At 39.6% G+C, this 26,290-nt stretch overlaps 1 long non-coding RNA gene across 2 annotated transcripts; it reads right to left on the bottom strand.

Moving 5' to 3' along the window:
* Positions 1–1,506: 1,506 nt before the first annotated feature.
* On the bottom strand, positions 1,507–25,648 carry LOC123330921. Of its 2 annotated transcripts, none has more exons than XR_006547187.2 (3): positions 25,279–25,648; positions 6,810–6,963; positions 1,507–1,689 (listed from the first exon to the last, which is right to left on the bottom strand). It is a non-coding gene; the product is annotated as an uncharacterized LOC123330921 (long non-coding RNA). The 2 variants fall into 2 exon arrangements; XR_006547188.1 differs by lacking the exon at positions 25,279–25,648 and adding an exon at positions 8,862–8,912.
* Between the last annotated feature and the right edge of the window lie 642 nt (positions 25,649–26,290).

The following is a 26,290-nucleotide window of genomic DNA, read 5'->3' as shown; positions in this document are numbered from 1 at the left end:
CTAAGGATCTTTGGTTTGTTCAGTAGAAAACAGTATTTAGAGTCTACAACCTCTTCCTGTTTGTAGGAGTCTAGGGAACTAACATGATATTAAAAAGTGTTACAGGGAAAATAGCATTTATCTTGTCTGTTCTAAATGAACTGTACCTCATGATATCAACAGTTCATAAAGGGAAGTTTTTTCTGTTCTGTGTTTTATTTTTTAATAGAAGTATATCAGCTAACAAAAGAAACTGGACAAGTATCATTAGAATATCACTATTTTGCAATCCATATTGAATTAATGGACCTGGGCAATTGTTGTTAGCATCTCAAAAAGAAACAGAGCTAAATGTTAGGTACTTATTGATGGAATTACACTACACTGTCAATGAAGTCATCTTTCCATAAAACAGGTGAGTCTACTCAAGGGTCTCAATATAATTACCAGTTTATAGAAAATATAAGGGACAGAGGAACACATTACTGTATACCACATAGATTCAAACAACAAAATTCCAACCTTAGGAACTCTATAGGACCAAAACCTGCCTTCTTCAACAATAACAAAAACATTTCCAAGAAATTAAGAGAGAGAGGGAGAGGGGAGGGGAGAGGGCAGAGAGAGAGAGAAGTATGGAATGGAAGAAAATCTGCAGATTAAAGTATACTTGAGACATATTAACCAACTGTCACAGTTGTTGAATATTAACTATTGGATATTGATTATAATTGGTTATTTGGATATTGACCCAAACAACTGGAAACATTTATAAAGCAATTAGGGAAATTTGAACATTGACCAGACAATTTTGATGATATTGGGACTTTGTTTTCCACATGTTATTAGGTTGATGATGGTATTATGGATCTGGTTGTACAAAGAATTCTTTCCTTCAGAGATTCTATGCAACAAGTAATATCGTATCTGAAAATTTTCCTCTAAATAACCTACTGTTGGAGTGAACAGCATCGTGATGTAGCTGAAACAAAATTGATGAGCTCAGTGATGGGTACATTGGGATTCATTATATCATTCTATTTTATATATGCTTAAAGATTTCCAGAATAAGAAATTTTTTTTTAAATTGAAAAGACAATCCACCACCTGGGAAGAGGTATTTAGTGCCTAGAACTTTAAAAAATGAAATATATAAAAAGTTATTAATATTAATAAGAAAAAGGCCAAAAGTCAACCTAAAAATGGGCAAAAAGATATATAAATAGGCAGTTTTCAGAACAAACTCTAATGATTATGAGACACATTGAGAGGCTCAGTTTTACTACTTAATCAAAAGAATGCAAATTAAAATCACATTGAGATATCTTTGTGCAACAATTAGTTTGGCAAACATTAAAATGCTAGATGACACCACATGTTGGAAACTTTGTGGAGAAATGGAAACTGTTCCTTGCGATGGTAGGAATTAAAATTTCCATATCCACTTTGGAAACCACTGGGTAATAGCTAGTAAGTCTGAAAACTTGTACAACTCCTAGAAATGAAAAATCACAAGATACTTGCCTTCCTCGCCTTCTGTAAAGATGGGATGCAGGTGTTTGATCCAGCCTGCCAAACAGATGCATCAACTCCAAACTTTGAGTTTGAAAATGAAATTAAAAATCTGGGACCAAGTGGAGCCCTTGTCATGAAGGTGGCAGCAGAGACAGCACCTATGAACAGTTTCCAGATGTGGCAATGACTATAGTCCTAGAAATAGCAGGAGTATCAAGCATGAGTCATTTGGAAATAAAAGGGGTGGTACCCAAGACTTTAAGCAGAGCAGCATTGTCCTTATTAGATCAGTTCCATGGTTTAATGGGGCTTCCCTGGTGTCTCAGACGGTAAAGAATCTGCCTGCAATGCAGGAGACCCGAGTTTGATCCTGGGTTGGGGGTATGTCCTGGAGAAGGAAATGGCAACCCACTCCAGTATTCTTGCCTGGAGAATTCAAGGGTCCGAGGAGCCGGTGGGCTACAGTCAATGGGGTCACAAAGAGTTGGACACAACTGAGCAACTAAGTTTGATATTAGGTAGTTTATCTTCAAGTTGGTCCTCAAGTCCTTCCTGAGCTTCTGTAAGCTGTCCAACATTCTTTTAAAAATTATTTTTCTTGTTTTAATGACCCATAACAGCTTTCTGTTGCCTATAACTAGGAGTCTTGACTGACGCATAAAGCAATTTGGCAATGTCTTGCGACCCCATGGCCTGTAGCCTACCAGGCTCCTCCTTCCATGGGATTCTCCAGGCAAGAATACTGGAATGGGTTGCCATTTCCTTCTCCAGATTAAAATTGAGGCTATGGGGACTTCCCTGGTGGTCCAGTGGTTTAAGACTCCCCACTTCCATGGTAGAGGGTGCTGGTTTGATCCCTGCTTGGAGAACTAAGATCCCATGTTGTGTGGTGTGGCCAAAAAGTAAAAAAAAAAAAAACCCAAAACTGAGGCTATGCATACCCCACAAGTCAGTAAGTCCACTGCTTCATATATATTTTAGAGCAATGTTGTCCAGTAGAAGTTTCTGTGAGGATGGCTGGACCCTCTAATATGCTAGCCACTAGCCTTGTGTGGCTGCTGCTGCTGCTGCTGCTAAGTCGCTTCAGTCGTGTCCGACTCTGTGCGACCCCATCGATGGCAGCCCACCAGGCTCCCCCCGTCCCTGGGATTCTCCAGGCAAGAACACTGGAGTGGGTTGCCTTAGCCCTTGAAATGTGGATAGTGTGACTGCAGAATTAAAACCAAATTTTTATATGATTAATTCTAATTAATTTAATTGATTTTAATTAATTTAAGTAGCCATATGGCTACACAGTGGCTAGTGGCTACTTTAACTATAAAACTCTAGCATAATTCTTGCCTTTGTCCACAAGGATACTCTATTATTTCCACTAATAGAAATTCAGAAACAAGCTGCAGTCACACAAATACCAAATAGCAGTCAAAATGAAGGAACTAAGTTTATGCTATCAACATGGACACATCTAAAAAACACAATTTGGAGGGAAAACAAGCTGTATTATGACAGACATAGTGTCATACCACTCTGTGTAAAGTTAAAGAAACACAGAATTATTCTTTATATTCTTTGATTTAAAAACGCAGTAAAAATTTTTAAAAAAGCACACAGAAGGGAAGATTTCACACTAAATTCAGGGGTATAGTCCCCCTGGTAAGGGGAGAAAGACTTGGAGATCTTCAACTATACACATTCTAAGGTTTGTTAAAATGTGGGTGAGTACCACTAATTTGTTTTATTGTTAGAACTTTTATCCATATCTAGGTATTTCATATATCAAATATGAAATATCAAAATATTTAAAACTTCCATAAATATATAGTATAAATATATTTGTAATATACATAAATATATGGGGTCTGCCCTGGTGGCTCAGAGGTTAAAGCCTCTGCCTGCAATGCAGGAGACCTGGGTTCGATCCCTGGGTCGGGAAGATCCCCTGGAAAAGGAAATGGCAACCCACTCCAGTATTCCTGGAGAATCCATGGATGGAGGAGCCTGATGGGCTACAGTCCACGGGGTCACGGAGTTGGACACGCCTGAGTGACTTCACTTTCTTTCATTTTCTAAATATATACCTTTTATACACTGAGTAACTAGCCTGCCTCTTCAGCTTTCTTTCATTCCCACGATCCTAAGGATTCTCTAGCCTCCTTTTCCTTTGTAATAATGGAGCTGTGGCCAGGATGAGACTTCCCCCTTGTAGTCAGTGGGTGTGTAGCTAAACTCTTGTCAATGGAAGGTGGGTAGAAGTGAGGTGAGCAGCTTGCCTCTAACAAATTCCTGGCTCTGGACTTCCTGGGGGCAGGAATGGCAACAACAAATATGGCCTTGGTGCCTCATGTGACAGAGGGAGAACTGCCATCGGCCACAGTCTTTGAACAAAGCCACCCATCCACCTGTGACTGTCACTTGAGAGAAATAAACTTCCTTGCTTCCTAAGCTTTTTGTTGTTTAGTTTGATTACAGCAGCCCCTTTAGATTTGTAATCATCTTTTTTTTCACCTCTTTCAGTTATTTTCTGATACTTGCTTTGTTCATGGTGTTTATTACTCTCATTACTAAATTAGGGAATTAGGAGTAGTAGAATATAATAATAGTAATTTTCATTATTTAGGAAGTATAGAAAATAATGTAACAAGTTTTTGTAACTGCCAGACATAGGACAGTGAATTGAAGATCATACAAACAATATTTTCATAGCAGTTATAATTTACTAAGAATTTCATATTTGGCCCATGTGGGTTGCCTCTAGTTCCAACCTCTCAGTCCCAGATAAAGAAATCATGGCTCATATAAAAAAGAATGAAGTAACGCCATTTGCAGCAACATGGATGGACCTAGAGATGATCATACTAAAAAAGTCAGACAGAGAAAAATAAATATCGTATGGTATCACTTATATGTAGAATCTAAAAAATGATACAAATGATCTTATTTACAAAACAGAAAGACTTACAGACATAGAAAACAAATTTATGGTTACCAAAGGGGTTGGGGGAGTGGGGAGAGATAAATCAGGAGTTTGGGATTAACAGATACAGTCTATTGTATATAAAATACATAAACATCAGGGACCTGCTATATAGCACAGGTACTATATTCAGAATCTTATAATAACCTATAATGTAAAAGAATCTGAAAAATATATATCTGAATCACTTTGTTGTACAGCAGAAGCTAACACAACATTATAAATCAAATACTCTTCAATTAAAAAAAGAGAGGAACCATGGCCCCAAAGTTATTGTACTTGGCTAAGTTCACACTGTGAATTAGTGGCAGAGCCTCCTGGTTTTATTCTCATTCCATTCCTCACCTCCTACCACTGCCTCCCTTGCTTGGAAGGGAACTTAGAGATAATTCGGTTGATGTATGATGCTTGAATTCTACCCACAGTAATTTATTGAAGCATCAGGACAAGATACACATGCTCCTGGGAATTTATAAATTTGGGTCACTCTGAATGTTCACTGATGCACATTATTGTTGAAATAAACGTCTCAGAGCTAGTTAGAAGTTTTGAGACACAGTAATAAGTCTGAATATAAATTCTGGCGTGCTGACTCAAAGGCACGAGTGCTTTTCTTCACAGTGGAAGATGAGCATTTACTTTCTGTAAGGCAACGCCTCTCCAACTTTTCCCTTGAAGTTCCCCAGTGATGGAGCTCTTGGTGTGAAGGGTAAGGTGAGAGAAGGTTCTAAGTGCGAAATCTAAAGCACCTTCCTCATTCAGCAAAAGAGCTTTGATGCGTTGTATTTTACTTTGAAAATTTTTGTTGATTTTCGCATGCTACTCAACAACATGGTTTTACTTGTTTTAACATAAAAACAATCTTTTAAGTTACCGGTTACATTTCCTAAGTCTCCCTTCAAAATCTTTGTGGAAAGATTTTGTCCTGTGACTGGATACACGTTCTCAGGTTCACAAGGGTACAAGTTTCCCATTTTTATCGTAGTAGTTAAGCTACTTGTCATGAGAGTAACTTAACTGCTCTTCATTTCAGAGCATCACCGCTCCTTCACTCTGAGATTCAGGTTAAATTTAGAATTAAAATCTTCCTGCAAGGGCTGTTTAAAATCAGGGACTAACTGGATTCCCATGAGAGCCTTAGAAACATTTCTGGAGGGGACTGGGGGAGGGGGAAGTGACTTAAACTTTGGGGAGAATATGAACAATAGCACAGAAGTGCTAAAGGGAGGTACAGATGATTTAATACACAGCAACAGTTTGCAGATACAGAAGCAAAAGCCCAGAGAGACCATGGTTCTTGACTCAAAAGACAAAGGTGGCCAAACATTAACACTGATTTTCACCTTGATTAATAGTTGGGATATCTTTTACCCACATTCTACAAAATACTACCAGCTATAGAATGTATAGTGGTTATTGGATGCTACCCAAATTACCAAGAAGTTGCGGAACATCTGTAATTTCCTAACTCTTCAAGGTGGTCAGCACAATTGAGATAGACATTTTGTAAATGAGTTTAGAATCCTTTTGCATTTGAAATGCTATTTAAAAGTAACATTTTAAGCAATGTTCAGCAACAATACCCAATAGCACTCCTAAATCGTAAGAAATTAATTATTAAGAAATAACATGCCATGCATAATGTCTTGGGCAGGGATTGGCAAAATTCTTTGTATAAAGGCCAGATAGTAAATATTTTAGGCTTTGCAGGTCATATAGTCTCTGTTAAAACTACTCAACCAGGCCACTGCAGTGTGAAAGCAGCCATAAACAATATGCAAAAGAACGAGTGCGGCTGTGCTCCAATAAAACATTATTTACATAAACAGGCAGTGTGCTGAACTTGGCCTTCAGGCTGTAGTTTTTAGACCCCCGCCCTAGAGTCCTATATTTTATAGGCTTTAAGTGGTGTGTGTATATAAAGTCACCCAGAATGCTTGCTCTAAAAATGCTACTAATCTTTTGTTTGGTTAGTTTTATTTATTTTTTAAATAGCTCCTACATATTTTAATATGTCAAATGTAAATTTAAGTGATAGGATACTTCTAGAGATGTGTGTGTGGCCTGGCAAAAGCCATGGACTGTGACTCATCTCCGTTACCTCATCTGTAAAATGGTTTATCATAGCATCCTTATTTAGTTGCTTTTTCTGAACCAGTTGGCTCAGGAATGATAGTTGGATGCATGAAAGACACAAAGGTCATATTATTTATCTAGAGATTTGTTCTATGTGCTTCTTCATTTTGTTTCTCAAGAATGTCAAGTTTCTACCCCAGCCTCTTGTGTGGCCTTCTGAGAGTTATCTCAGCTTTTTTATCTGAACACAAGGAAGGGTACTTACCCCCTCCCATGGATGTGGCAAGGAAAGCTCTCTGGCTATGCCAAATGTCATCTCTCTAGCACTTAATGCTGTTGGAGCTGGACCTGTCCGCACACTTTAACTGTTGCATACAGATGACTGCCAGGCCTCATGGTCTTGTGACTTTGCAAACAACCTGAGAATGGACATAAAAAGGAAAGAAAACTAACAAAATGGGAAAGGAAAGACAATAAAAGGTAAGGATAATGGCCGAGTGGGTAATAGCGGGCAACTTCTTTAGCTACCATGAAAAGTATGAAGCCGATGTGTTTGTTGAATTCATTTTGTTGGTGGTCACTTTGTGTTCATTCCGAACATCTAGCAGTTAGCTAAGTAAATGCACATGACTGATGAAAGAAGAAAGGGAACTATTTTTACAGGGGCCATTAAACTTTAACTACCATCTGGCAGGGAATGATTAGAGAAGATCAAAATTAAGGCAGTCAACACAAATGCTGTGTGAATACCTCAGGGAATTAACATGGATAAAGACAGTGAACTTGTGGTTAAATAAAGAGACAGACATAAGAGGGAAGTGGTGAACACATCCTTTATGGCTTTGGACCTCACGGTCACATTCATTGCCAAAGGAGCTCAAAGAGGGGAGAAATAACAAGGAGACCATGAGAAAAATCTGAAACACCTGGAAATAATCAGATGCTCTGCCCCAATCATAAAACAGAAAGTTAAAGAACTAGCCAGGACCACATCATTTGGGCTTCCTCCCTGCCCAGGAAGGAAACGTTTATGGGAGAGGTGTGTTGAAATTGGCAGATAGTTAATATTCAGATTAGCTTACCATTTAATAGTAGGAAACAGTTGTATATGCTGCTGGAGGGGAAAAAAAAACACATTAGGAACTATATCCTTGTGCACACTAAAGATGGCATCATTTCTGGGATTCACTGTTTGTCCACTAAAGTCACCCAGCAGGTAGTTTGAGAGAGGATTTGAAAAGGGGAGCTGGGCCTTCTTCTTTCAGGTCTTCGGTCAGTTGACAGCACAGTACTGAACCATAGGGTGGCTTTACACCCAGCTGAAAGCATGCAGAAGATTCTTCGAGAAAGCCCCATGCTTTGTCTTGTTTTTTATTTTTGTGGTTTGTGTTCAGATGCACTTGGAAGGCCAAGTGTCTGAGCATCGGGAAAGAGGGACCAGCCAGTGGTGCTGGGTGGGCCCTTCAGTGTGCTGTCCGTTCTGAAATAAGGAGCTTCATCTGGGCAAAGTCCAGGGCCCTGTGCATTTCTTTATTAATGGAATATATTTGACATATAACATTGTGCCAACTTAATATGTACAATATGTTGATTTGATACGTATATATATACATACATAGTAATACGGCTGTAGTGATGGTTAGCCCCCTCTATCATGGCATAATTTCTTTTTTGTGGGAATAATTAGGTTAGCATAATTAAGATCTAGTCTCTTAACAAGTTTTATAACAGAATGTTGCTATCCATATAAACTATACAGTGCATAGGACCCAGAAGTTTGATTACTGGAATGATCAAGACAGGTTTAGAACGAACAAGCTGAAGCTAGTCCATCCTAGGCATCAAAATGGAAATATCCAGAGGTAAAAGGGAGGAAGAATGTGTTACCAGAGGCAGTGTGCCTGGAAATTCATGATGCACAGCTTTGTTTCTCTTTCTCTCTGATGTCTTCTTATTTAAGGACTTGACTCTATACCACATAGTGTGCAAAGACCATTTCCATTCCTTATTTCATTTGATCATTAATACAATCCTATGAGGTACATATTGTAATCCTCGTTGTACAGAGGAGAAAACTGAGAACTAAGACACAGAGAGGTTAAGAACTGATCCCAGAATAAGGTCACATGGTTAGGAAAAGTGGGTGCCAGGACTCGAATACAGACAGGTCTTACTCTCTGCACATCTAATGCATTTATTCCCCACCATGGAATAACTTCCCTCTTCAGCTTTGCTGGTACTAAGGCCTTCACACCAGTTTCCTAGCATCATGGCTTCCATCCTTGCTGCTTCTTGAACGAGGGTGGACTCAACTTACCTTTGGGATCCATGGAAATTTTCAGGCAAGAATACTGGAGTGGATTGCCATTTCCTACTTGAGGGCATCTTCCCAACCCAGGGATGAAACCACATCTCCTACGTCTCCTGCTTTGGCAGGCAGATTCTTTACCACTGAGCCACCTGGGAAGCCCTGAAATAATGGACACAGCCTAGTAAAGCATTTGAGCGAATTTGCTACGATCCCCCTACAGTAAAGGCCAGAGGCTCCTCTCACAGCTGGGGAGGTATAGACCCAGAGGACCCAGCAAGCCATCACCACAAGGGCCCTGGCCCCTTCAAGGACTTTTGCATTTAAAAAAAAAAGGGGGGGGGGAATAAAACAACTGAATTATCCAAGCTTTGAATAATGCTTGGTATTCTCTAGTGGTGGTATATAAGACTAGTTCCCTTGTACCTTAATTTTAGAATAAAACAGTCTAGAGTAAAATTCTATTTTAATCAAAATTCAAATAATGGCATGACATGCACATATACCCTACGTGCAAGAAAGTGTAGTGTTAAAAGCAAGAAAATTCAAAGGTGTGCCAGAAACCTCATCATTAGTGCACTTCCTTCTGCCTTTGTACTTCTGGAATCTCTAAACATCTGGTGATTTTACCATCAGGAAACAGTGCAGTGTCCATCTGTTAAATCAGGCTTCGGCTTCCCTCACCTGGGAGGATCAACCAGATGTGGGCGTCCTTTACATTATTAATGATTTCAGTCTTCCCTTTGTACATGCCCTGTGAGGGCACAGTGTGGGGTATAGCCTATAAATCACTAAAAAGTGAAAAAGTCATCTTTTACTTTACTCTACTCTAGGAGTAATGAAGGAGTAGAACATTTTTTTCTTGGTCAGAGCATAAGTCATTAGAAATCTATTTCAATTTTTTCCACCGGAAGACTTATAACTGCTTTACTTTTCTTTGACAGAAAAACCATCACAAACCTTATCGCAACACACACATACCCCCCCACACACATTTTCTGATGCTAAGGGCATTGATGCTAAGTGGATTGTGTACAGATCTTCCCTGGATCTCTCACATGGCAGCAGCCTATATAATCTTTACACATAGCTTTATGAAAAAATTTGGTCCACTGTCTTTCCTATTCCATCACAGTTATGAGTCACACTTCATGTTAAAATTTCCCTGTGATAAAGCACTGGCCTCAGTTAGCGTCTGCAGACTGAGACAGCTTGGCCTAATAACAACAAGTGTGACTTTGTCCATTGTGACACTGTGACCTTTGGCAAATTACTCAATTTCTCCGAGCTTCATTTCTTCCTGTACAAAGTGGCGGTGATAAGAAAAGTACCTACCTTACAGAGCTGTGTTTAGGATTAAATGTGACCAGGTATAAACTGCCCTTGATACACAGCAAAAGAATTATCAAATGCTAAGATATTGTGAACAGGCTACTTAGAAACAGCCTTTCCCAGCAAAATTCAGCAGAAGGTACAGAGGCTTCCCTACAAAGCCTCCCCTGTTATCAATATCCCCCACCAGAGGCACATTTGCTACAACTGATAAACCTATGTTGACACATTCCTGTGATCCAAAGTCTATAGTTTGCCTTAGGGTTCACTCTTGGTGTTCTACATTCTATCAGTCTGGACAAACGTACAATGGCATATATCCACCATTCTAGTCCCATACAGAGTAGTTTCACTGCCCTAAAAATCCTGAGTTCTGCCTATTCATCCCTCCCTACCTAACCTGGCAACCACTGATCTTTTTTACTGTCTCCATAGTTTTTCCTTTTCCAGAATGTCATATAGTTGGAATCATACAGAATGCAGCCTTTTCAGATTGGCTTCTTTGACTTAGCAGTATCCATTTATGGTATCTTCATGTCTTTTCATGGCTGGATAGCTCGCTACTTTTTAGTGCTGAATAATATTCCATTTCCTGACTGTACCACAGTTTATTTATCCATTCATCTACAAAAAGACATCTTGGTTGCTTCCATGTTTGGCAATTATGAATAAAGCTGTTATAAACATCTGTGTACAGGTATTTGTGTGGACATAAGTTTTCAGTTCATTTGAGTAAATACTAAGGAGTGAGGTTGCTGGATTGTATAGTAAGAGCTTGTTTAGTTCTGTATGAATTTGCCAAACTATCTTCTAAAGTGGCTGTACCATTTTTCATTCCCACCAGCATAAATTAGCAATGAATCTGTTCAATTTTGCTGTGAACATAAAACTGCTTTAAAAAATAAAGTTGATTAAAACTCTTTCTCTTAACAAAATATTTTCTGTGATCTGTTTTCTTTCATGATCTTGATTAATAGTCCTATGGGCATGGGCATGGCCAATCTAATCTTTCAAAGTTTCCTGTTCTCTGAATGTGTTAAGTGTCCATTATAATCATAGATTATTACACTTCTGAAGTCTAGAGGTGTTAATTTCAAGAATTATTATCTGCTCTCAGCAGCTACTTTTTTGAGAGCTTTCCACATGCCAGGTCTATACCAGGGGCTGAGACATATGGTCAAAACAGAAAAAGAGCATCAGATAATTCCCAATCTTCACTACTGTAACACTGCAATATACTTTGCATCTTAAATTTGTTTGTTTGTTTGTTTTTTAAAAACTTAAAAAATCTTCAAAGTTCACTTACACAAATCTGGTAGAAACATAAGCTTTCCCTTATTATCTTCTTGAGGGTAGTATAGTCTAGGAAGTCACATTTAGCAGTAAGACTCAATCCATGTTGCTTCTAACCTCTGAGAAGCATGGAAACTGAGCACTGAACATCTCCTCTAATAGCAATATGGAAATATGATAAGCCACCAGTATTCCTTACTTTAGCTTATGTTGCATTCATTGCTGTCACGTGGACCTGGGGACATACCTTACTAGGTGGTTGGCCTGAAGCATTTACTCTTCCCTACCTGCCCCCCCTCCCCCCACCCCGACCCCCACCACCACTTTCTCTGACTGATCAGTCTCACTTTTGCCCTCATCCTGCTCTTGCCTCTCCCTGGGGGCACAACTGGGCCTCTTGCCATCATGGAGCTACCCCAGGGGCTAGGGTCAAAGTTTTTAAGAGTTAATGTGGGAACCTCCCCACACGTCCCTCTTTCTAGAACCCTTGTCTTGCCTCCCTTATCCCATCCCTACTTCTTATATTTTTAGCTCCTTCTTGTGGTTCAAAATCTTGTCACCTCTCACCATCACCTCTTGAGGGTGCTTATGGCTTGTGTTTCCAAGTTTGGAAGACCAAACTCCTGCTATCTGGCAGGGTGGGAGAAAGGGAAAGACCTAGTCCCTGCTCTCTTTCAGGGCTGCAGCCAGATGAAATGCATCACTAGTATCTCTACTTCATTTTCTCAATTCTTTTTCCAAGAAAGATTGTGCCAAGCTGTGGTTACTTTCTGCAGTGCTTGTTGATTTCATATTTCACCTGTATTCAATTTTTGAGGGAGTTCTGTAGACCTGAGGCAAATGGATTCACAAGTTAACATTAGAAGCAAAACTTTTCATTAAATAGAGACAATAGCGCTAGGGAACAGAACTAGAACCTGCTACTTACCAACAATATTTTCATCCAATTTTTTGTATTTGTGGGAACCTCTTTTGATTGGATTTATAGTCTATCAACCTAATAAACATAATCCTTTAGAGAAGATGTTGTAATTGGCACTAGATTCAAACAGCTGCCCAATCCAAACTGGTCTTTCTCTTTGCGTGTGGGTCAATCGAGACCGAAAAGATACAGAGGAAAAATCTACAGGTTGGACATAGTCAGGATAGGGCCCTGTGTGGCTGCAGGCTCCTCCAACTTTCTGTCTTAAGTGTGCGTGCATGTTAAATCGCCTCAGCCATGTCCGACTCTTTGCAACCCTGTGGAATGTAGCCCACCAGGCTCCTCTGTCCACAGGATTCACCAGGCAAGAATACTGGAGTGGGTTGCCATGCCCTCCTCCAGGGCATCTTCCCAACCCAGGAGTCAAACCCACATCTCCTGCATTGGCAGGTGAGTTCTTTACCACTAGCATCACCTGGGAAGCCCCTCTTTCTTATGACTGGGCCACAAATCCTTTTGGAGTGCTTTCCAGATACCCTGCAAGCTAATCCTGATCCAATATTCCCAAATCCAGAATTTTACTTTTTTTTTCTGAAACCAGGTCAAATACCTTTCTATTTATATAGCTAAAAACTGAACATGGATTAAAGCACTAAGAAAGAATATAGAGAATGTTAGTTAGAATACTGTTTATGTTTCTCTATTGTAAAGGATAATTGTTTGCTGATAAGGACACACCAGTATCTTAACTATAAAAATTAGTGAGTTAAAATACTAACTGAACTTGACTCCGGGAGATTTGTGTTCAATCCCTGGGTTGGGAAGATCCCCTGGAAAAGGGAAAGGCTACCCACTCTAGTATTCTGTCCTGGAGAATTCCATGGACTGTAGTTCAGGGGTCACAAAGAGTTGGACATGACTAAGCGACTGTCACTCACTCCTAATAATTTATGATTTCATGACATAAAATTCAAAATCACTGTTATTAAATGACAAATACTGACTCTTAAAATATAATTCAGATTTAGTGAACAACTGCTTAAAAGAGGAAGCAGAATTTTAAATAGGAATACGAATTCATCTTTGAAATATTTTTTTCTCCATTTGTATATAAACAGAGATGGAAATATAAAATATGTCCCACATGTTAACCAGAAATTAAAAGAAAACTACTAGCAAGATGGCATTGAACATACTTTGCGTTCTTAAGGAATTCGTGGATTTTCATATATTTAGTAGACTATTCATTTTCTTACAAAATCAGCCTCTACTCCAAGATGTAAAAGAAAAAGAAAGTAAAAAGACAGAAAACCATTTAAACAAGGTAATTTCTATGTCTTTAGTTTAGAAATGAAGATATTGATGATTTTAGAAAATCACCAATATGACTTTATGAGTCATAAGAAGGTTCTACTTTATGGAAATGACAATAACATACTGAGTACCTCTTCTGTGGCGGCATGGTGGTAGATGTTTCACATTTATGGGTTTTGTCATTGAATCCACAGTATAACTCTTCGAGGTTGGCAAGCGTCTCCAGAAAGACCGATGCTCAGGGAAATAAAATAATCGCACATAGCTTATAAACGTTATATGAAGCGTGCTTAGCAGCACAGTGCTGCCTCGCGTTGGAGGTTACCTTCCCTCTGCAGTTCTACCTTCTAAGAAAGTCAGCATGAAGAGAACCATTGCAATCCCATGGCTGATAGCAAATGCCTCCTTACAAAAACAATTAGGGAGACGGCTTTTAGATACATCACTCCCTCGCTCAATGCCTTTCCAAGACTTCTCATCGCACTTCAGAAAACTCAAGTTAATAAGCCCTAAAAGATCTGGCCCCAGTCCCTCTCCAACTCGATTGCCCCCATGCTGCCCCTTCCCACGCTCTGCCTTAGCCATATGGGCCTTCTGTGGCACCAGGAACATCCAGGAATCCTGGAACACTTTCTGCTGCTCCTCCTCCCTGGAAAGCTCTGGACACTTCTTATGGATTGGGGCTTAAGTGTCATCCCAGAGAGGCCCTCGGTGTTTGACATCACCATTCCCTTCTTGTTTGCTTCATAGCATGTATCACAGTTTGTAGCTGTGTATTTATTTGTGTATTGTTGATCTCTCCCATGGATTGTAACCTACCCAAGGGCAGGGAGTATAAAACTATTATACTAAGTGTCTAGCACACAGTTGGAGCTCAATACTTATGCAATGGATGAATGGGTTTCTGAATAACAGAGGCTGAATAGGAAAATAAGAATTTGATAGGATTTTGGGTGATAGAATTCTGATGCCCAGACCTTACATGACTTCAGGAAACATAACAAATTTGATGGATTAGGACATGTAGGCTAAATGCGATAGGTAACACTGAATTAATTTCTGAAACCTTATATGGGAAAGCAACCCAACAAACAAACCCTAGAGTAGGATGGTAACAGTATTTATACCCTTCACAAAATTGTACAAGTTGGCCAACTAATTGTTGTGTAGTACATCTAGATATTTGTATTCAGCATACATTTCATGATTAACACCTCAATGTTTGGAAGAGTTAGGGAACTGGCTCCTGAATGTCTTATGCTAACTTTCTCTTAGCTCTGTCTGTGCCCCAGGGGCCCACAGGCTGCGACAAAAAAGCATTCTGCATAGAACATTTACACGCTTGATGTAGTGCGTGGCAGTTGCTAAGGCAGAAAGCCCTAGGTAATGAGCACTGTGAGAATTATGTGCAGACCTTCTCTGCAGCACTTCCCCACTGTAATTGAACTATCCCCTCCTGATCCTTCAGGTGCTATCAGGATGATTTTCCACAGACTTCAAGAAAATCCCTGAAGGGCCAGACACTTTCTTGGTGTTACAATCCTTATTTCAACCGAAGCTAAATGTCTGGCTCCTGAGTATTTTAATAGGTTTCAAGAAAAAAGAGACTTCTAAGTTGAGAATCCTTGCCCCCTTATCACCAAATACTAAGAAATCGATCTTTATACCTATTTATCATCAAGGTAAATGAAATACATACTATTCAGAGCTATACAAAAATGAGAAGTGGAAATTTGATTTCTCAACCTAAAGCCACAGCATAGTTGTTATTTCTAAGTTTTTCAACCTTTCTTCTGGAAGAGGTGGTGACATGGAATTAATGTTCTGTTAAAGAAAAAAGGCAGTGTCAGCATTTAAGCTCATCTAAGACCCTTTTTGACAATAGGCAATCTCTAAACCTAGCAGTAGGATACACAATGCCTATTTAAACATGGAAACCTGGCTTCCTCTCAAGAGGGAAGCTTATAAATTTCACTCAATAAGAATGTCTGAAAGCATGTCTCTGTCATAATCCACATTTGTCTCAGATATTCTATTAAATCTACAGCCTTTTTTTTTTAGCAAGAAAATAGCTTAATTCTTCTGCAAGAGGTACCCATAATACCAGAAGTACAGAGACCATTTAGGACTTGTGGCTTCAGCAAAGAGCCCAAGCACAAAACAAACAGTGATAAAAATTCCTTCTCTCATTTTCTCATCTCCTAGAGCTGACTTAAGTATAGTGATGATACCTACCTAAGTGCCCTCTCTTTGCAATTTGGAGATACAGCTTTTAGATCAGTCTGTAATCTGTCCTTTATCTGCGTACTAAAAAAATATTAGCTTTGTAAAGTTAAACCTCACTAGCATACATGCAAAATTCACTAATAATACCAACGGCCACCACTGTTAGCCCTCCAACTATGCACCAGGCACTCTACATTTACTTCATTCAACCCTTATCACATTCTCTATTGTAGCTACTATTTCCATTTTACACATGAAAAATAGATGCGGAGAGGCTCACGATTCCAAAGTTGGTGGAGTCTGCCACTTAATCATCTTATATGTTTCTGCCTTTTCCTTTTCCCTTCTGGAATGAAAGAGAAAAAGGAAAAACAAAAACCAAAACCCTAAACTCTTAGCCTACCTGATATGAAGAACCTACTCTTTGGAAAAGACCCTGATGCTGGGAAAGATTGAAGGCAGGAGGAGAAGGGGACGACAGAGGATGAGATGGTTGGATGGTATCACTGACTCGATGGACATGAGTTTGAGCAAGCTCTGGGAGATAGTGAAGGACAGGGAAGCCTGGCGTGCTGCAGTCCACGGCATTACAAAGAGTCGGACATGACTGAGTGACTGAACTGAACTGAAACTCTTTTTTCACACAAGGATTGGTTTTTATTGCCATTCTTTTCTGTATTAAAATAGTCTCTTTTGTCTCAATGCCAAATATTCATTTTTTCAGTTTATCCAAGTCATATTAAAGAAAGGGGTACTTAATCTAGAAAAAGGGAAGGGTACTCAATATGATCTGTTTTAAGATTCCTGCCAAATTAAAATATGCCCACATTCTAGATGTCCCTAGGCAGATGAATGGATAAGAAAGCTGTGGTACATATACACAATGGAATATTACTCTGCTATTAAAAAGAATGCATTTGAATCAGTTCTAATGAGGTGGATGAAACTGGAGCCTATTATACAGAGCGAAGTAAGTCAGAAAGAAAAACACCAATACAGTATACTAACACATATATATGGAATTTAGAAACATGGTAACGATGACCCTATATGCGAGACAGCAAAAGAGACACAGATGTAAACAACAGACTTTTGGACTCTGTGGGAGAAGGCGAGGGTGGGATGATTTGAGAGAATAGCATTGAAACATGTATATTATCATATGTGAAATAGATCGCCAGGCCAGGTTCGATGCATGAGACAGGGTGCTCAGGGCTGGTGCACTGGGATGACCCTGAGGGATGGGATGAGGAGGGAGGTGGGAGGGAGGGTCAGGATGGGGAACACATGTACACCCATGGCTGATTCACATCGATGTATGGCAAAAACCACCACAATATTGTAAAGTAATTAGCCTCCAATTAAAAAAAAAAGCCCCCGCCCCCAAATATGCCCACATTCAAAATGGTCAGGTGTTCCTTCAGTTTCTTATTTTCATAAGTTTAATTTTTCTAAAGTAGTGTACAATCTATGGATCTTAGTTTCTAGGAGTACTCGGAGTTATTGTAAAAGGTGTGTGAATGAGTTTGTCGACCAAAAAATTGCCCAACATGAGAGTTGCGAGTTAAATTTTATTTGGGGGTAATATGAGGACTGCAGCCTGGGAGACAGCCTCAGATAGCTCTGAGAGACTGCTCCAAAGAGGCAGAGGAAAAAGGCAGTGTGTATGTGACTTTGGCAAAGGGGGAGTACATACAATCAAGCACGTATCCTTTTGTAGAAAGTTTCTACTGGTCTTATGAAGCTGCTGCTAGTCAGGAGAAACAATCTTCGCCATGAAGGATTTTAGTGCTTTTTTAGATATGAGGAGACACAAAAATTGGGCTCATAAAATCAGCTCCTGAGAATATCTATCTAAAGACCTCTTCTGTCAGTTTTCCTGGAGCACAGAGTGTCTCATTTCTGCTTTCCACCTCAACCTCCTTCAGGGAGTGTTGAAGGTCAGCAGCACATGATTTAATCCTTGAAGAGGTAGGCAAGCACCCATGGCAAGTGCCAATTTGTGGTTGACAGGTTTTGATTTGTATCTCCCATACACAGGCAATGCTAATTTTTAAACATATGCATATACTGTGATTAATTAAATGCAAGTTAATTTAAAATCAAATTAATCATTAACCTGGCAGGAGCCTGTCATCACTATGTGTAGCTTTCTGTCAGCAGATACTAAAAATTAAAGGACCCTCAGTGAGGGATCCTCATATTAAAGAAGGCTAAAAACCGAGTTTCAAATGATGGCTTTGAGATTCTCTAAATAATCACTAGAGACTTTAAAATGTTCACTTAAAGGGTCTCAAAGAAACCCACTCAAAATTATAAATTATATAGTCTTTGCAGAATATATCCATTGTGGTGGGGCTCAACATTTTGGGAGAGAAGCAAAGAAACCCAGGACCTGTGACTTCCTCCAATCGAGGTTGTATTTACATAGGGAAAAATGGGGCTTCAAATCAGTATTGAAAGGTCAATTGGCAAAATATGCCTAATGTGACTCTTTGTTTTAACCATGATTCATCATTTTGGGAGAACAACTGGTCACCAAGTATGTAACCTTGAGTCTCCATTTCTTGCTCTTGTTAAACTGCCTCAACATCAAAAGGAGAAAATCTTTCTTCACTCCCACCCCTGCCAGATGCTGCCCAGGAAGGGAAGGGGACATAATCTTTCTGTGCTGAAGTACAAGTTGAGCAGAAGAACCTGTCTTGGAAACCCTGTGGAAGTGGCCCTACCGGGAGATGTGAATGCTAGTACAAGGCTGCCAACTCTGGCCGCTCCCCTCCCTGGCTGGGCCTCATCTGGTCCTCGGAAGCTAGGTTTGAACTCAGGCATGGAAGAAGAGGCCTGTCCCATCCTCCCTAGTGTAAATCTTCTCAGGGGTCTATCTCTGTTTGTGACAGCCCAGTCTGAGCCAAGCGGTAGAGTAAATACTGTACTCTTTATTTGCATTAGCAGGCAATATAGATTCTTCAGCTTATTTTTCATTAGAGATTATAAAATATGCATTTCAATCTTACTCTCTGATATTATGACTAGACTAGAAATGGGTGTGTGTGTGTGTCTGTGTTCCACCATTCTCCCTTTCCCTGGACTTGAGTGGTAATTTGATTTGTATCTGGCATACATAAAATGCTATTCTTAGGGTCAGTTTGCCCACCTCTTCCAGGGTAACCAAGCTTATTGGAATGTATATAAAAATAAGAGTAAACAGACCATAAAAGAGGAACTAAGGAACCTTCTTAGGAAGAAAGGGGATGAAGTTTGGCCTGACTTATTTTTATGTCTTAGATTTTACTTATTTTTATTTCTTAGAGTCTTTCTTTTCAGTTTTCTTTTGGTTCCTTGATTATTGTATTCGGAAGAATGAAGTGATCAGATACATGAAATATAGTATAAGTGTTACTATACATTTGAAGACATGTTAGGTGTATTTTCTCAGTTGTTACAAGGTCAAGGAAATAATACAATGTGTATGTGAAGCCCAAAGGTCAGGACCAGATTTCATCCCACTTAAGAGTTACTGGAGTAAAGTTTGTGGGATAGAAGACGACAGCTTCATCTGTGTGCACTATCTAGCATTGAAATGTAGTTGAAATAGAGTTGATCTCATGGTAGGCTTTCTAATGTTTCCTAAAGTTTCTATTCAGAAAAAAACTTTTTTCAATTGAATGAATTTATGGCTGTGAAAACATAATAATTTCACATTTCTGGTCTTTATTCCTTATTTTAAGATATAAGTAGCATCTATTCTATAATAAAATAAATTGACTTTTTTTGCATAGAAAAAGTAATTTCATATATCTTAAGTTATATGTAGTTTCTCTTCTACAACAAATTGATGCTTTTTTTTTGCATTTTTATTCAGCTTAAAAAACAAGTATAAATCTTTAGAATTGATTTCTACACCAAAAGAGTTTTTAATGAAAAGTTGTCAGTTGTAAAAGTTAATAAGGATAAACTTGCAGGTATCTTTAAGTTCCAGCATATAAGCTTAGTTTGAGCATTCTTACTGTCATGTCACTGCTCTTCTCTGTAGCCTTGATAGATCACCCCTATAAATATCTCTTGAGGTGAAAAGTAATTTAATCTGTGGATCTGTATATTACCTCCTCATGAACATCCTATCAATTGTGCCAGAGTGCTTTCATGATATGCACTGAACTGAAACCATCAAACCTATTTCACCAAGGATTGTTAGTTAGACCAGAATTTTTGGTCTCAACTCTGTCATTAAATTTTGCTAAAAGGTTGTTCACTTATGCATGGAAAAAAAAGCTAAGTTCGTGATTTGGTTTCAAAAGATCCTCTGCTTATAGGCCTGGATGACTTCTGAGAACTTGAATATTTGTTTTATCTTGAGGTTAGCCCAATTAGACCTCGGATTATGGTCTCACACAATGGCAGAACTCTCACTACTTTCCAAACGATCTGGGAACTCAGGGCTAGGAGAACACAGCTCACTCTCCTATCACCAACTCAGTGGATGATGCTGAAATAATCCCCTCTCCCTGGTTCTCATCTCTTCTAATTCATCACCAGACCACTTAGTTGAAAACTGTCTGAAGCTCTCAGATATGGTGGTCTGAATAGCGTACTATGAAGCACAAATGTGTGTGTGCTCAGTCGTGTCTGACTCCTGCAACCCACGGACTGTAGCCCCTCAGACTCCCCTGTCCATGGGATTTTCTAGGCAAGAATACAGGAGTGGGACACCATTCCCTTCTCCAGGGGATCTTCCCAACCCAGGGATTGAACCCAAGTCTTCTTGGCAGGAGGATTCCTTACCTCTGAGCCACCGGGGAAGTCCATGAACCACAAATATGGACAGGCGATTCAAGATTACATGGTTAATACAAAATGAGATGATTTAAATAATTGTCTTGATGGCTTTTAATTAAACAGGCCTCAAGAGAGAGAGGCCTCAAGGCTTTATTGGAAGAGCTCAAGGCTCTTTTTCACTAACTAGTGTGTAATTTGGGGTCAACTGTTTAACCTCTGTGATCTTGGTTACTGTGCTTATTAAATGGGGATGATAGAACCTGCTCTATCTCAGGGATATTAGGATAAAATGTGACAATAAATGTGAAAGTACTTTTCAAAGTTAAAAGGGCACTTTAATCTCAGAGAATTGCTAGTTGAATATATTTTTCCATTTTAAATATATTTTTCACATTATTTTGAGATATTATGGCCCAGAATGTAACTGTTTTATCAGCTGGTACATGGGGTGTATATTTAAAATGTTGTATAGAAATTATATAGCGGAGGATGAAGTAGTTTGGGCAGCAATTAAATCTTCGCTATGTCTCTATTAAGTGTTCTGATCCTGTTTATGTAAGCTGTTGATAATCATTTGTATAAGTGACATTATAAATTACATTTTATAACTCTGGCAAATATTTATTTTAGATACAAAATAGTTCAATTTTTTATGATGAAAAGACTAATTAATTCAACCACAAAAATATCACTTAATCTTTAGTGAGAAAACTGGCTGGCTGTAAACCAAAACAGTTGGTTTCATTGCATAGGGGTCCAACAATAAATTTAGCTTTAATATAAATGGCAAAATTGTGGTAATAATGGTAATAACTCTTTAAACTCTCTGTAAAGTTGTTGTCTTTCACTACCAGCAGAGGGAGCCCTGAGAATTAAGTCCTGCCAGGATGGCTTTGTTAATTCTGTGTTTACACATTTAACTCATAATAAAGAAATAAAAACCCATCACAGATTAATGGAAAGTCATCATTCTTGGATTAGGCTGTAGATTAGCATTTGATTTGACTACCAATTATAACGAGCTTTAATAGATTGGGAATATCTGTAGCCTGCATCCATTCATTCTATTGAGGCAGCAGCTACACACTTCCACAATCTATCAAAGCTCAGTAATGACATCACAATGCACAGCTTCACAGGACATCAGAAAGGGTGCCCTCTCAAAACAGCTTTATCAAATACACTGAAACAGTGGTATGGGTTGCTCTCATTAAGTATATAACCTCTGAGCAAGAACAGGAAAACACACATGATATAATCAGTTTTCTTTATATAATCAGTGATAATTTTATTATCTAAATTTTTTCACTTGAAAAGATAGGCTATAGACCAAAATAATATGAATGGAAAACAAATGATGAAGTCCCAGCATTTATGATTCAATGAAAAGCTTATTTACAGTATCTTGTTGAAAAATAAAAGGTTTTCCAAACGTAAAGAATAAACCTATGTATCAGAGAGTGTATTTGCTTTGCTTTATTTCCCTTGATTAGATAACATGGTGCAATGCACTTGTGTATTTTATGCACCTATGACTAAAGGAACCTGTTGAAAATGGAGACCGTAGTAACTGCATTTATATTAATATTACATAGAATTCTCATTTTAATAATGATATTTTAATATTGGCATCACTAATAACCTAATATCAAGAAGTTTCTTTGCATCAAGAAATTTTACAAGCATAGGGCTTTGCCTTCAGGGAGCTTATCTATTATAGTTGGAAATCCAACAGTGATTGAATCCCTTTTTCACGCTCAGGAATTCACTTTAGCAAACACTTATTGAGTACCCATTATGAGCCAGGCACTGTGCTGACTGCAGAGGCACATATGTGAACAAGACAGCATTTCTGCTTGTAAGCAAGAGGCCAACGCTGCCCAGCAAGTCAAGGACTACAAGGAAGGGGGGTAGAGACGATAATAAAGGTGGCACACTGCTGGGCTTTGAGACTATATACTGCAGGCAGGGCGTATATCTAAACTTTGTAATACCAAGCACAGTGTTTTTCATATCTTGCCTGGAAAATCCCATGGACAGAGGAGCCTGGGAGTCCACAGTCCACAGGGCTGCACAGAGTTGGACATGGCTGAAGTGACGTAGCATGCAGCACACACACCGCTCAAGTATGTGCTGAAGAATCGACAACGTGTGGAGAGTATTAGTAAAGCATGTTTTTGGTAAATAAGTTACTTCAATATTTCCTGCCACTTCTTCTTCCATCACTCCAGTCCTTTTTAACCCTCATTCTCACAGCTTGTGGGATAGCCACGCTTTCCTCTCATGTAGCAGAGCAGTTGGGTCACATAACAACTGATGCTTGATTATTTGCTATTCCTTGGGCTTTTTATTTGATATTCTCTGCCCAGTGATACTTTGGAATACATGAGATGTATGTAATAATAACCCCATCTCTCTTCCCAAGCCCTACAACAAAGACAGCAGAGATAGGCATTCTGCTAAGTACCATATCTGTTTTACCTCACTTGAGCCTTCAAATAGTTTTTACTATTCCTATTTTCAGGAGAGAGATCTTATGCTTAGAAAAATAATGTGCTCCAGGTTACAGGGTCAATAAGTGATAGAGGTCAGATTTGAACCTAGGATTCTGACAATAGCCTTCCTGCTCTGAATAACTGCACTATATTGTCTCTTGATTAGATTTCTTAGAGGCAATTTGATTAGTAGTGGAAATACTTTCTTGGAAGAACTAGACTACTTCCTCTGAGAGTACTACAAATAAGTGGCTTTTAATGCATCAGATATATTTAAGCTTTTAAAATTATATGGTGAACACAGTAAAATATTTTGGTTACAGAAGCATAAATGAATCAATAACTGATAATATTTTCTCAGCAACTCTTTTTTTTTGCCATGCCAAGTGGCTTAGAGGATCTTAGTTCCCTGACCAGGGATTGAATCCAGGCTGTGGGCAGTGAAAGCACTCAGTCCTCACCACTGGACCACCAGAGGATTCCCAACATGTTTCTTTTGTCTTTTAAAATTGAAGAACTAAGAGTTCGATTTCTGTTAACAGCCAAAACACTTTAAATGTATCTTCGCATGCTCACCAGACCCCAAAGGACTCCCCAGGCCTGGACCACAGTCTGCTGTGGAATGCTTAGCAGCTTTGTTTTCCCAAATAGACTCACTCATTAGCAGTGCCAGGTGGTAATAACTAGCCAACTGATTCCTTCTAGTAAAAAATCTGCCTAAGGTCAACATGGACTCTCTTCCCCATTCTCTGCTTCATCCCTGACCTGATATGCTTTTGGAAAATAATTATGCATAGCAGGAAGTTGTCACACAACAGAAAAGGATTATTGTAACCTGGGATTATAGAGGCTCTCAGATCAAATACTTTTTATTGTAAAAAGACTACATTGAAAAACATGGTTTTCACCTGCATAGAACAGTGAAATTCATTTCTTGTTTTTTTTTTTTTTCTATTTATTTCATCATTAAAGACCCAATAAAGAAAAGTATTTACCAATTTGGGAGAATGTTAGCACTGATGTTTAGCATTCAGCACAATCATGGAGATTCCAGAAACCAAAATAGCTCCAGGGCCCAATTGGAATAACAGAGAATATATTTGAAAAGTTTTTTTTCATATGTTATACATTGTTATTCATCGGGTAGAAATGTGAACTAGTATGTGAAAGCATTAAGTACTTAGTTAACCATTCTCTATCTAGGAGGATTTTTCAGTTAGCTAATTTTGTTCCTGCTTCATTGTTTTATTAAGAAAGGAAGATAAAAAAGGGAAATAAACCTGAGGTGATACTTAGAGCAACTTCCTGCTACAGGCCAAGAAGTCACAGTATAGTCGGCTAAACTCCTGGACCTGCAAGCAACACCCAATACAGTAGCCACCAACCACATGTGGCTATCAAGCCCTTGAGATGTGAATAGCTCAAATTGAGATTTGCTGAAGTTTAAAGAACTGATGCTGAAGCTGAAACTCCAATACTTTGGTCACCTGATGCGAAGAGCTGACTCATTTGAAAAGACCCTGATGCTGGGAGGGACTGGGGGCAGGAGGAGAAAGGGGATAACAGAGGATGAGATGGCTGGATGGCATCATCGACTTGATGCATATGAGCTTGGGTGAACTCCGGGAGTTGGTGACAGACAGGGAGGCCTGGCTGCTGCGATTCATGGGGTCGCAAAGAGTCGGACATGACTGAGCGACTGAACTGAACTGAACTGAAAATACATTTTAGATTTTGGAACTGAATGTGGACATAAAAGGAGATAAAGTATCTCAGTAATGATTTTTATATTGATTAAAGGCTGAGGCAGTGTGTTTGGCAGTCCTGCGGATCTATCCCAGTGTTTGGAGGAATAGACGCAGGGTGGACTCTTACTCCAGCCTCTGATCACCCTCTGACTTTTTCCCTAGTCGCAACCTTTGGAATCAGCCGCTCAGCTATCCTCAGCCAGCAGGACCAGCCAATACCATTTCTGAGCTTCACTTCTTATTACCGATTAACCGTGAGCCCCCAGACTCGTTAGAATTACTCCACAGAAGTGGAGGCCGCTGTCCACTGGTCAACCTACCTCTCTCTGGGCTTCTACTTCCAAGGAGAGGATGTGGCTCTGGAGGGCGTCGACGACTTTTTCTATGAATCAGCCAAGGAGAAGCTTGAACGTGCCCATCATCTCTTGAAAATGCAAAACCAGTGGGGCAGCCGTGCCCTCTTCAGGACGCATAGAAGCCACCCCAAGAAGAATGGAGTAAAACTCAGGACGCTATATGGGAGCTGCCATTCTCATGGAGAAGAACCAGAACCAAGCCTTTTTTGGATCTGCATGCCCTGGGTTCTGCCCCCCAGACCCCACCTCTGTGCCTTCCTGGAGAGCCCAGTCCTGGGGAGGCAGATGAAACACACCAATAAGATGACAGCCACGTGACTCCCCTCTGCACGCTGGTTGGTCCCCAGGTTGGGCAGGGCGAGTTCTCCACTCACCCTCTAGCAGGACTAGGGGCTTCTGAAGCCCAGCTGCCACCAATCTGGGTCCTTGGACTCTTTAATCAACAGAAATTGATAAGAAGCCAGATGGCAGAATTTAGGCAAGGCTCTACTGGGATCCATGCTACAGTACAAAGTAGTGAAAACACGTAACTGGCGCCCTTGCTCACTCCTGGTGGGGAGAGTGAGATGGCCCCTCAAATGGATGAGGGTAGGAATAGATTGGAGGGTTGGGCTGGACGGGTGGCTCTGGTGGTCTGCTCACCCTTTAGTGATGCTGTTTGCAGGGATCATGCAGAGTACCCTGCTTTTGCTCCTGGCATCTCAGAAGCAGCAGTTGGGTTTTGGCCTTTTTGTATCTGTTGCTCATAATTTGCTCCAACTGTGAATGCGTGCAGTTACTTTTAGTCCCTTATAGTTTCTTTGTATTTTGTTTCTGGAGGAGACATTTGTCCAGTTGCACCCAGTAAAGGGCCCAGCCTATCTTACAGGGGCCTTTGAGGAACACTTCTGGTTTCAGAGCTTCTGCCTGAAGCCTCTCTCTACAGCCACTTGGCACTTTTTAACCACCCTGGAAGCCCTCTCCCAAGTCTTGGAGC

This window comes from Bubalus bubalis, chromosome 2, assembly GCF_019923935.1.
Source record: "Bubalus bubalis isolate 160015118507 breed Murrah chromosome 2, NDDB_SH_1, whole genome shotgun sequence".
NCBI classification, from domain to species: domain Eukaryota; kingdom Metazoa; phylum Chordata; class Mammalia; order Artiodactyla; family Bovidae; genus Bubalus; species Bubalus bubalis.
This window is presented reverse-complemented; position numbering and strand designations above follow the sequence as displayed.